This window comes from Pelodiscus sinensis, chromosome 5, assembly GCF_052426305.1.
Source record: "Pelodiscus sinensis isolate ZL-2025 chromosome 5, ASM5242630v1, whole genome shotgun sequence".
Taxonomy (NCBI): domain Eukaryota; kingdom Metazoa; phylum Chordata; order Testudines; family Trionychidae; genus Pelodiscus; species Pelodiscus sinensis.
In genome coordinates, this window is record NC_143056.1 from 19,722,730 (window position 1) to 19,735,546 (window position 12,817).

Genomic DNA, 12,817 nt, shown 5'->3' on the forward strand with positions numbered 1-12,817 from the left:
AAGCCTCAGGGAGTCCCATGTTCACCCGGACTGCTAGCACTGCACCAAACACAAGGTGTGAACACACAGACTGGGACCGCTGCCTGAAAATGATTATGTTAGAGAAGTTGCAACATCCCTCCTTGGATACTGGCACACAAGGTCCTGACAAGACAAGATCTGAAAATGGGGAAAAAAATTCCCAAACAAATGTGCCTCTTACCTTACAAGGGAAAGTCACCTAAGCAGCGCACAACCAAAAGTTTGGTACCGATGGCTGAGATGCCACTTTGTCTCGGCACTTATGATGCCCTAGGGACTTTTAGCACTGATCAGACTCTAAGCAGGCACAGTGTCCACAGAACTTGTATCAAGGCTACAGGCTCTTCTGTGCCTGCCTCTTGTGTCTCAGCACCCACTATGGCACCAACCAGATTGTTGAACTCTCGGCACTGACACCTATCACCACAGCACCGCAGCAATGAGCCATGCAGCCCATTAGCAGCATCCTACCACCGAACGGCACCATATCTCCCTCAGCACTGAAACCCACATTGGTGCCAACCACAATAGCAGCAGCTCCAGTACTGTTCACAGTACCTATGGCCTCAGTACCGTCCACTCCGGAACCCAGGTTTTTACACTAGGGAGACTTTACTGTGTCGTCTATGTTGAATTCTCCATTCCTCGGTACTGACAAGTCACCACCACCAGTAGAATCCAAACATGTCTCATCACCTAGACTTTTATCCAGTGATGACGATGATGAAGGGGAGTTATCGTTCTCACTCCAGTTATCACCTAGTGCAGAAATATCTGTGTCTTTGACTCATTGTAGCTTTATGCATCCAGTGACCATGCCCCCCTTAGGGTCCACACCCATGGATGCCACCACCTATGCCTTATGCTGCACAGTGGAAATACTTGAGTGCATGGGCTTAAGACTACAAAAAGAGACATTCAAAAAAGAAACATATTCAGTCCACACCCTCTCCTCCACCTCAATCTCTGTCACCATAGAGGAAACAGCATGAAACAAACGGCTGATCCTCAATCTCATGAGTCAGGCCCAAATACATCCCCCGATACAAATTCATCCTCCTCCCCCGACGATGCAGTCATGCCACTGTCTCCAACCACAACTGATGACTTTACTCCCTTTCATGATCTCTTTAAGACAGGGGTGTCCAAACTTTTTTCAAAGAGGGCCAGATTTTATGAAGTGAACATGCGTGAGGGCCGACCATTTTGCCTGACATTCTTTGAACCATTAAAATTAAATGCAAATTAACTATTTTATGCAAAATTTATTGCAAACAGCATACTTTTCATTTCGTCACATGGATGACAAATCTAAACAGGTGTTAAAACACTCTGCCTTTCATATCTGAAGGCCAGATTAAAAATAAAATCCAGGAAGCTGAACTATATGTCAGGAACATTGTAAAGTACATTACATATTATTGGTAATAAAGATTGTCTGTCAACTTTTAAGTTCAAAAAATATGAACAGGAACATAACACCAAGTATACATGTTGTGTCCAAATATATTTATAACTGATTTAGACCAACTGACATTAACTAAGATTTTACAATGTATTCATCTCAATACATATGGATTCGTTGGGGGCCATAAAAGATAGATATTGCCAAATTACCTGTGGGGCCGTATTAAACCGGAACATGGGCCGCAATTGGCCCGCGGGCCAGACTTTGGACATGCCTGCTTTAAGAGGTTTGCAGCTGATCTGAATATCACTATGGAAGAAGTGCAGGAGACACAACATGAGCTCACTAATATCCTCCAAGCCACACCATTGGCCAACATTGCTTTGCCCATTAATCCAGCTATCATGGAGCCTGACAAAAACGTGCAGTGGATAGGAAATACTACATTCCTGCAAGGGTCAGAATTCCTCTTCACCCACCCACTCCGGGTTTAACTCTTCGGCATTTCCTCATGAAATTCAGGCAACTGTGGAGGGCTTACCATCTGAAGGCGAGAAGCTTTTTTCAACTAAGATGAAGGAGGTCCTTCATTCTGTGAAGGATTCCCAGGCAATGCTCCGCTCTCTTATCATCCACACACCTGCTACCAGAAAGAGGCAGTATAGATATAACTGTACCAGAGACCAAGATACCCACCTTACACTTACCAACATCTGAGATTAGGATCATCAACTGCAACAACAATGGGGTCGTGGCAGGCAACAGCATAGATGCAATCAGAGCAGCACTACCAACCAGCCACACCAACCAAATAAGCAAATTTGAGCCAGGCATTGAGAGACTGAAAAGAATTCTACCAGATCCAGAATTGTCAATTAACAACAAACCATGTTACCCATCGTGTTCTGCTCTTTTATACCAACTGGCAGAACATAACATATGATAGATGGGTACTACAAACTATCCTATCAAGATACACCATCCATTTCCTCTCCATCCCTCCCACCCCATCCCTCTTCAGGAACCACTCTCACAAGGCCATCTTGAGACAGGAGGTCGAGCACCTCCTCCAATTGGGCGCTACAGAAGCGGTCTCACAAGAATATCATGGGAGTGGATTTTATTCACATTATTTCCTAACACAGAAAATTTTGGAACTTAGAGCCCTTAATAAATTCGTGAAGAGACAAAAATTCAAGATGGTGACACTGACTACCATTATCCCTTCTCGGGAGCCGGATGATTGTTTTCTGTGTCTCAACTTACAGGACACCTATTTCCATCTTACTATTCATCCTGCTCATAGACAATTTCTCCATTCCATCTTAAGTATTCAACACTACCAAAATACTTTCCTACCCTTTGGACTCTCCATGGCATCAAGAGTTTTTCCAAGATGCTGGTGGTGGTTACGTCCCACCTGAGGAAACAGGCACTATTATCTACCCTTATTTCGATGATTGCCTCATCGAGGCAAGAACCGAGTAGAACTCTCTTCATAGCACTCACTTCGTACAGGAATGTTTTCAATCTTTGGACTTATTAGTGAATGAGACAAAAATCAGTGCTCACACTGACAATCCATACAATTCATTGGAGCACAGCTCAATTCGAGTACTGCCATAGCCTCTCTACCACAGGCAAGTGTTTAAAGATTCACAATCTAGTTCTAAAGCTGCACTTAATGCCACATATCACTGTGTATGACTGTTTTCAGCTTCTAGGCCACACTACATTCTGCAACACTTTTGTTCCAAATGCTCATCTCTTCATGAGAGGCCTTCAGGGCTGGTTCAAGTCAGCCTACATGCCAAATGCCTACCCTCCAACTAAAACCCTGTCTATTCCTCCTACAGTGAAACATGCAATGGACAAAACCAGAGAATCTATGCCTAAGCATCCCCCTTCATGCACATCAAAGATATCACAATTCAGGGCCTACGGACATCAGCAGAACAGGTCCTGCACATCAACATCCTCGAGCTCAGAGCCGATCGGCTTGCCTGTCAACATTTCCTATCTCACATGCTCGGAAAACATGTCTGAATATGTACCAACAACATCACCTACACGTTTTATATAAACAGGCAAGTGGCCCTGCCTTATGCACAGAAACTATTAGCATGGGTAACCAGTTCCACAGGGCATCTCCATAAGCGCATGCCACCTTCCTGGTGCCTTAAGCACCACCGCCAATGCTCTAAGCAGAACCCTACTTCAGGACCACGAGAGGCAGATAGATCAGAGTCCTCACTAAGATGTTCAAACTTTGGGGATGCCCCAGATAGAGCTCTTTGCCACAAAGGCCAACAAAAAGTGTCCCTTGTATTGCTCCAGGGCTAGCTTAGGCAAGGGCCCTCATTCTCAAGTGGACCCATCACCTACTATATGCCCTTCCCTACAATTCCTCTTCTCAATAGGACAATTCTCAAAAGAAGGAGGGACAGGGTGAGGATCATCCTCTTAGCCCCTTGCTGGCCCTGGCAATCATGGTTCCCTTTCCTGAACAGAATGGCTCTGTGTCCTCCAATCACACTTCCATGCAATCCAAAGATTCTTTTCTAACCAGGGCCACAAGTTCCACACCCACAGTTTCTAACACTGCACTTGAAGGCCTGGTACATGTCAGTCCCCGTAATACATGAGGTTCAAAGGGATGCCGGAAAGGATGAGACCACAACTGGGGGTTTCAAAAAGCACAAACTGATTTTATTTTGATGGCGCCAGACAATCATCAGAACAAAAATTAAACAGATTGCCAGACAACACAAAACAATTCCCTGAGGCTTTTCTAAATCACAATAATTCCCAATAACTGCCCAGGGGTTAGGAACAGTTGAATTAACACTGGTATTGTCCATAGGGCTGATTATTTACACAACTTTATACAAGGAAACAGTAAAAAACCTAAACCACAACTATTTATAAACTAACTTAGTAACTTTTTAGCCACTGTCACTTGGCAAGCAATAAAGACAACTAAAAAATCAATTAGGATAGGGATGATGGTGGGGGGGGGGGGGGTGTTATACCAGTTCTGGAGACAGCAGGAACACAAGTACCAGTCACACGCTCATAAACTGTCTCCACTCGGGTCGACCAACTCGGAGTATGCTCAGTAAGACTCGAGAGCGGGGGGTGCAAGGCGTCTGGGTGATCAGGCCAGGCGTTCACTCAATGCGAATCCCCAGTGAGAGAGGGGCTGCCTGCCTGTTTTATTGCCTGTGAACTTATCACCCCATAGGTTGGTTTTTGCTGCAGTGGGTGGAGTAGCAGGCCTGAGCACCAGTCAGCCCACTGGCTGATCTGTTACTGCAATGGGTGGAGCGAGCAGGGGAAGATTATTAATTTACATGCCCTTATATGGAAAACACTCCATCTCACAGACAGAGCCCCCTATACCAGCCTCAGAGGTATTACAGGCTATGGCTCCCTGCAACGGGCAGCCATTTCTGATGTTCTGCCTCGGACAGTACATAGATGGCTCTCCAGGATACAGCTACAGTGCTCAATCCAGGTACAAAACATGCTTCTCCACAGTAGAGCCCCCTCAGCTCGCAAGACATATAGGGACAAATGGTCACAATTGTTCCACTGGGCTACTTCCCACAACACAGGTCTGGAGAGAGCCCCATTACCTATGATTGCACCTTAAAATCTCCCATCTCTTTATCACTTTGATTAAGGTATACTTGGCACCTATTGCAACATTCCATATGAAGACTGATGACACTATGATCTTTGCATATCCTGTGACAAAGTGATTCCTGAAAGACCTACAAGCATTATACCCAGATGTAACCATTCCACACATACCAAGGGACTTACATCTGGTACTAAACACCCTCACAAACCCCTCATTTGAACCCATGGCTACATGCTCGCTTCTTCACTTATCCTTGAAAATAGCATTCCTAGTGGTGATAACATTGGCCCGTCGGGTAGGAGAAATGGCTGCCCTAACGGCAGACCCCCTATACACCATCATCTTCAAAAATAAGGTGCCTCTGAGCATCTATCCCAAGTTCCTCCCCAAGACCCGATTGCCTTTCCTCATCAACCAGACCATCTACTTACTTGTGTTCTTCCCCAAGCCTCATGCCAATGCTTTCAAAGCACAAATGCATACCTCAACATTAGTAGGGCACTTTCCTTCTGCCTCCATAGAACAAGACTTTCACAGTGTCCCCTAAACTCTTCATTTCTATTGCAGAATGAAAGAAGGGACAGCAAGTATTGTCTCACTGGATCGCAGATTGCATACTTCAAGGTCACCATCTTGAGAGCAATGATCAAACATCATTAACATCTGATGGTTGCTCAATAGCTTATGTGAAATAAATTGGCAGTCAGTCAAGTTCATGGTGCAAGGTCACCATTACAAATGACATAACTGCTTTGAAGCATAACAATTGATGGATGAATCAAGTAGCAATTTGAAACACCAGCATCACCCTTGGGCACTCAACAACTGTAGGACACCTAGATAGATGTGGCACCAAAAAGACAACATATTAGTGCATTCATTGGTGCTCCACATCCCTTAAGAGTTTCCCCATAGAGGAAAAAATGGCACATCCATTGCCCCAGTTCCTGCCCACACTATGGGACCTACAAATACTAAGCAGAAGTAAAACAATTATTTGTATATGAATGCCCAATCAGTCAACAGTGTTGATTGTGTTGATTTCAAAGCATGTACATAGATACAAGCAGGCTTATATTAGCAAGGAAAAGACCTACTAAATATTCCCAAAATGAGAACAGAATACAAATATTTCAAGCTTGGCACAGTACAAATTATGCATTGAAATCTATTTTATGGAATATGGAGCCTCTCCATAGTTAACATCATAATATTACAGGTTTTATTTTAGCCCCAGCCATTGTAAGTATTCATTAGCAAATTTTCTTTGGTCTAAAATTTCCTTTTTTGTTTCTGATTATCACTGCTTCTGTACTTCCAGTTCCAAATGAGGGGTGCAGTTGACCAGTCTGTAACTCTAGTATTCATTATTAGACTGGGGTTGTACTGGAGTGCATCTGAAGAGTCTGCCTTTTGGTAGCTGCCTACAGTTTGGAGAGAACATAAGGGCCATTTACTCTACATCTCCAGAGCAGAGATTTTCCCCTTGCTCAAGTGGCAGGTGCCTATGTCTTAGCTAAGTACTTCTCTCCCTCCATGAATGCAGTATATGAATGCCTAATAAACATCAATGAATTTGCTCGTGTCTTGGTGGGCCTTATGGTCAATAGGGGAAGGCCTGGAGGTTGATGCTCCTGCCACTGCCTTATCCGGGGATGAGGCTGATGGGGGAACAGGATCCTCCCAAATGTTCATGGAGCCTGTCTTATGCATGCCCTCCTGGAGGCTGTCGAGCAAATTATGCACTGACAGGGCATCAGTTGTAGGTGGCACCTGCGGAATCCACATATGTCCATACAGTAGGGTGGCTAGGTGATTGTTGCCTCCAGTGGACTAGAAGTGGGTATCATACCCAGTGACTTGGGATGGTGGTCTGCCAAGGTTGCTGACCAGGAAGCCAGCAAAGGGGCACTTTGGGCTTATTGGTACACCCAGGAAGTTAAAAAGGGCCACTGAAGTGGTGGAGGCCATTGGGAATGCCTGCACATGTGGTATTCCCCCGTGTGCTTGCTCGATCTGTTCCTGGTACTTTTAGATGTGACTGATTTGGCCTCTGACATCAACAACTCTGAAGGACAGAACGAGGGTGGCACTGATAAGCCCTGGGCAGGAGGTCAGTGCCATGATGAACAGGACCCAGGCTGAGCGAAGCATGGCAAGGACCAGTGCCTGCTACCGAGGGAGTGGGAAAGCGGTTACTCACCTCCTGTGTAGTAACTGTCGTTCTTCGAGGTGGTGTCCCCGCGGGTGCTCCACTATGGGTGCCGGGCTTGCCCCGGCGCCGCAGACGGAGACTTGTCATTAGCAGTGTCCGGCCGGACCACGCATGTGCCGCAGGCTCGCGGCTTTCGAGCTCTTTCTGTCGCGCGGTCCGGCCCCTCCGCCAGTTCCTCGGAACCGCCTCGGAGTCTGTAAAAGACAAGAGCAGAGAGAGAGAGAGGACTCCGAAGCGGGGAGGAGGGCGGGTAGTGGAGCACCCGCGGGGACACCACTTCGAAGAATGACAGTTACTGCACCGGAGGTGAGTAACTTCGCTTTCTTTTTCGGGGATGTCCCCGCGGGTGCTCCACTATGGGTGACTGCGTAGCGGTAGTCATCAAAAACGGAAGGAGGGCACGGAGACCCTATTTATCCGCCGTGGAGAGCACCGCAGTCACCACTGGCCCATCTGAGTGAGAGATAGAATAATGCTTAGCGAAGGTCCCATGAGAGGACCAAGTCGCCATTCTGCAAATGTCCTTCAGATACACGCCTCTATGGAATGCTGTAGATGTGGCCATGGCTCTAGTGGAATGAGCATGTGGTTGGGACGGAAGGGGTAACCCTCTCGTTGCGTACGATTGCACTATGCATGCAGTCACGAGATTGGAAATTCTTTAGGAAGATAGATGTTGACCGTTAGACTTGTGTGCCAGGGAGACGAATAAATGGTCCGTAAGCCTGAACGATTTAGTGCGATCTATGTAGAATGCTAAGGCCCTGCGGATGTCCAAGGAATGTAGGGCCACGTCTCGTGGCGAGGCATGGGGCTTCGGTAAAAAAGTTGGCAAGATGACTGGTTCATTAATGTGGAAAATTGGAGACAATCTTGGGTAGGAACCTCGGGTGTAATCTCAAGACTACTCCATCGCTACGGAAGATTGTATATGGTGGGATGGCCATCATGGCGGAAAGCTCGCTAACCCTGCGTGCAGAGGTTATTGCGAGCAGGAAAACCATTTTCAGAGTAAGGAATTGTAAGGATACGGTCGCCAGAGGCTCGAACGGTGGCCTCATTAGGGCGTCGAATACCACGTCCAGGCTCCACACAGGAGGGACTGGGTTGCGTGGTGGGTCCATGTTGGTAAGGCCCTTGAGAAATCTTTTAGTCATAGGATGGGCGAAGATAGAAACGTCATCTATAGGTGGTGTGAATGCTGATATTGTTGCGAGGTGCACCCTGATGGAGGCTAACGCAAGACCCTTGTTTTTTAGGTGCAGTGCATAGTCCAGAACGGAGGAAAGTGTCTGCTCAGGAAGTCTGCCATCACGTTTGTGATGCCAGGTAAGTAGGATGCCAAAGGAGTCACCCCGTGGCGAATGCACCAGTTCCAAAAGCGGATAGCTTCCGTGCATAGTGAACGGGAGCGAGTGCCGCCCTGGTGATTTACGTAGTACATGGCTACGATGTTGTCTGTAAGTATCGCCACAGTGGTATTGTGAATGTAGATGAGGAAGGATTTGCATGCGTTGAAAATAGCACGAAGCTCTAGGAGGTTTATGTGTAACCTTGCTTCTTGTGGAGACCATTGGCCTTGTGCCGAGAGGGAGCCCATGTGGGCCTCCCCAGCCTTGTAGGGAGGCATCTGTTGTGATTTGGTGGAGAGGCTGCTGCGGGTGAAATGGTACACCCGAAAGCAGGTTTGTGTGCCTGGTCCACCATCAGAGTGATTGAAGAACGCCAGGTGGCGGTGTAACGGGCCTGTGGATATTGTATCTGGTGTGGTGGTATACAAGGGTCAGCCAGTGCTGAAGGGCACGCAGGCGTAGTCTGGCGTATTTCACTACACACGTTGTGGCGGCAATGTGGCCCATGAGTCTGAGATATGTGATGAGTGGGACAGTGGGGCTCATGGTGATGGTGCAAATGAGGTCCTGGATGGCTTGAAACCTCTGCGAAGGTAGGAATGCTCTGCTGGCGAGTGAGTCCAGACGGGCCCCAATGAACTCGATGTTCTGAGTGGGATGCAAGATGGACTTCTGCTCGTTGAGGAGGAGTCCGAGCGATCGAAAGACTTGCCTCGTGAGGTGAACCATGTGGGAGACCTCGTGTGCTTTGAGCAGGCAGTCGTCCAGATAAGGGAAGATGAGCACCCCTTGGCGTCGGAGAAAGGCCGTGACCACGGATAGGACCGTTGAGAACACCCTGGGGGCTGAGGATAGCCCGAAGGGAGAGGACCTTGTATTGAAAATGGTCCTCCGCCACAACGAAGCACAAAAACCTTCTGTGAGCAGAGTGAATAGGGACGTGGAAATAGGCGTCCTGGAGGTCGAGGGCGGCAAACCAGTCCTGTGGATTTAAAATAGGGATTATGGCAGCTAGTGTTGTCATTTTGAATCATTGTTTCCTGAGATATTTGTTCAGACGACGGAGGTCTAGGATAGGGCGCCAGCCTCCGGACCTTTTCTGGGTGAGGAAATAGTGAGTGTAAAAGCCCGTTCCTGAAGTCCTTCGGAACTGGCTCTATGGCACCCAGAGAGAGAAGGCGGTCGACCTCTAATCTGAGGAGGGTTTCGTGAGAGGGGTCCCTGAAGAGGGACGGGGTGGGGGGGGTGGTTGGTGGGACGGCTATGAGAGGGATAGGATAGCTGAACTGAACAATCTCGAGGACCCATTTGTCCGTGGTGATTTTTGCCCATTGATGTAGAAAGGGTCTTAGACAGTGGTGGAATAGCTGGGTTGAATGATTCACGGTGCTGCCTGTGGCTGTCTGCTCGCCCTCGACCAACACATCAAATCTGTTGCTTGCTGTTGGATGGCATGTTCGGTCTGCCGGTCGGGTTTCGGCGTCGTTGAGGCCTCTGGCGAGAATGCTCATTGTCAAAAGGCCTCTGTTGTTGGTACTGTTGTTGCCACTGGCGTCTAATGTAGGGGTAATCATATCTGCGCTGATAGGGTGAGTATCACCGTCTCTTAAAGGTGAGCGTATACATCCCAAAGTTCGCAGGGTTGTCCGAGAGTCTTTAGAGGAGTGCAGGATTGCATCTGTGGCCTCTGCAAAGAACTTGACCTTGTCGAAGGGTAAGTCCTCGACTTTTGTCTGTAGTTCCTTTGGAACTCCTGCCACTTGGAGGAAAGAGGCTCTAGGCATAACAATAGCCGTAGCGGCAGAACGAGCAGCAGTATCAGCCACGTCCATAGCCATCTGGAGGGACGTTCTCGCTGATGTGTAACCCTCTTGGATGACTGATCTCAGGATCGATCTTTTTGGGTCGGAGATATGATCCATGAAAGGAGTGAGGCGTGAAAATGTATCGAAAGTATGATTAGAGAGATGCGCCAAGTAATTGGCGATTCTGAGGAGTAGAGTCGCTGAGGTGTATACATTCCTGCCCAGAACTTCGAGCCTCCGTATGTCTTTATCAGAGCCCTGGTATTTGAGGTGAGGGGCTCTAGATGTCTGTTGAGCTGCGTCGAATACTAAAGAGTTAGCCTGTGGATGAGTAAAGAGGAATTCCATGCTCTTTGGTGGCATGAAATATTTCTTGTTGGCTCTTTTGTTGGTGGGAAGGGTTGACGCTGGAGCATGACACACCTCGTCAGCCAGTTCCAGGATGCCTTCGTCGAGAGGGATGGCGAGGCATGAACTATGTCACAGTTGGAGATTCCTAAAAAGCTTATGCTGCTTATCTTTGAGCTCTTGTAGCGGGATCTCCTGTGTAATAGCTACCCGCTTAAATAATTCTTGGAATTGACGGAGGTCATCTGGAGGGGAGCTGTCGTCGGGGTTCACTGTGTCCTCCGGAGGAGATGAAACCGGAATGGAAGACCCCGAGGTATGGTGCACGAAGGGAGTATGTTCTGGCTCTGAAGAGTGGTGAGATGGTGATGTCGCGTGATGCGGAGGAGTAAGGGGAGCCTGGGTTGGAGAGCGCCTGTGTGCAGCGTAGTCGGAGACGGATTGGGGTCGGTAAGAATACCGACTATGGGAATGTTGAAAGTCACGGTCGTCGCGATGGTAGGTGCTGTGGCGTGGCGAATGGTCATCATGGAAGCTGGAGCGACTGCCGTACCGATAATGGTACGGGGAGTAGGGCGAGCAGGAGTGGAGGTGTGATGCCCTGGATGAGGCAGGAGAGGCAGAGAGATGTCTGTGCTGGTGCCTGTGATGGGGAGATGCAGCAGCCAGAAACGGGGAGGGCAGTCTGGACGAGCTGCAAGGAGAGCGGCATGGAGATCGCAGTGCCGGCAGAGGAGAGGACGGTGCCGGGGATATGAAGCGGGAGCGGGAGCAGCTGCGGCGTGGGGAATAGAAGGCAGCAGGGCTCCGGAGTGATCGGGTTGCGGCATGCGCTGAAGCACTGGCCGCTGAATCGCTCGGCTCCTGATGCAGCTGGGCAGGAGCGATCGGCACCGCGTGGTGACTCGGGGGCGGTGCGAGGGCCAGTGCCGTGGTCGGGTCCGGGGCTGCTCTCGGCGCCAGCTCAACACTCGGCGCCGGAGGAGGAGGAAGCGGCTGTGCTGATGCCGGCTGGGGAGCCAGTGTCTTTGCAGACTCCCGTGGCCGCTTAGACTTAGAAGCCGCTGAGGCAGGGGGACATGGTTTTGGAATGCCAGTGGTCCCAGGTGTCTTTGCCTGGCTGTCCCTGCCATTAAAGGCAGCTGGCAGGGATCTTGCTGAGGACGGGGTCATTTTCCCCTGAAGTTCCGCAGTAGGGGAGGAAGCCCGGCACTTAGGAGGCTGCTGATTCAAGGCAGCTCGCAGCGGCTGCAGGGCTGTATCAAAGAGGAGCATACGAAGGCTCCTCTCCCTGTCTTTCCTGGCTCTGGAGGCTTTTGGGGGATGTGAGACTCCCCCAGGCAACGAATACATTCGGCATGGTCGCCCGAGGCATTGCCTCACAGCAGAAGCCACATTTTTTTAAAGCCGGTACCTGACATTTACTGGCAGCCCGCTAATTTTTATCTTTTGTTTTCTTGAACAGTAGGTGGTTAAGGACTGATAGCCTGGTAATGGCTCTGCCTAGGTATCTTTTGTTCTTTTTATCTTAACAGTCTGTCTTTTTTTTTTTTAAAGGTGTACGGAGCTATACTGAGAAGCTGGCAGGAGAACACCTGAGAGGCGGGAGGTAAGAGCCGTCTGTGCTTTCCTCCTGATAGTTCTCTTTGTCCTTCCTCTCTTGAAAGAAATTTTTTTTTTAATTTATGGGAAAAGAGAGGGGAGAGGAAAGAAAAGGGAAATTTTTTTACACAAAGGGAGAACTAGAAGCAGTCTAGTTCTTGTGGAGTGAGGAGCGCGGCTACAAGCGTCTGCAGCCTGAGGCGGTAAAGAGGAACTGGCGGAGGGGCCGGACCGCGTGACAGAAAGAGCGCGAAAGCCGCGAGCCTGCGGCACATGCGTGGTCCGGCTGGACACTGCTAATGACAAGTCTCCGTCTGTGGCGCCAGGGCAAGCCCAGCACCCATAGTGGAGCACCCGCGGGAACATCCCCGAAGAAGAACTATGCTTAGCCTGCAGCACCAGGAAAGTCTCTGGAGTCTG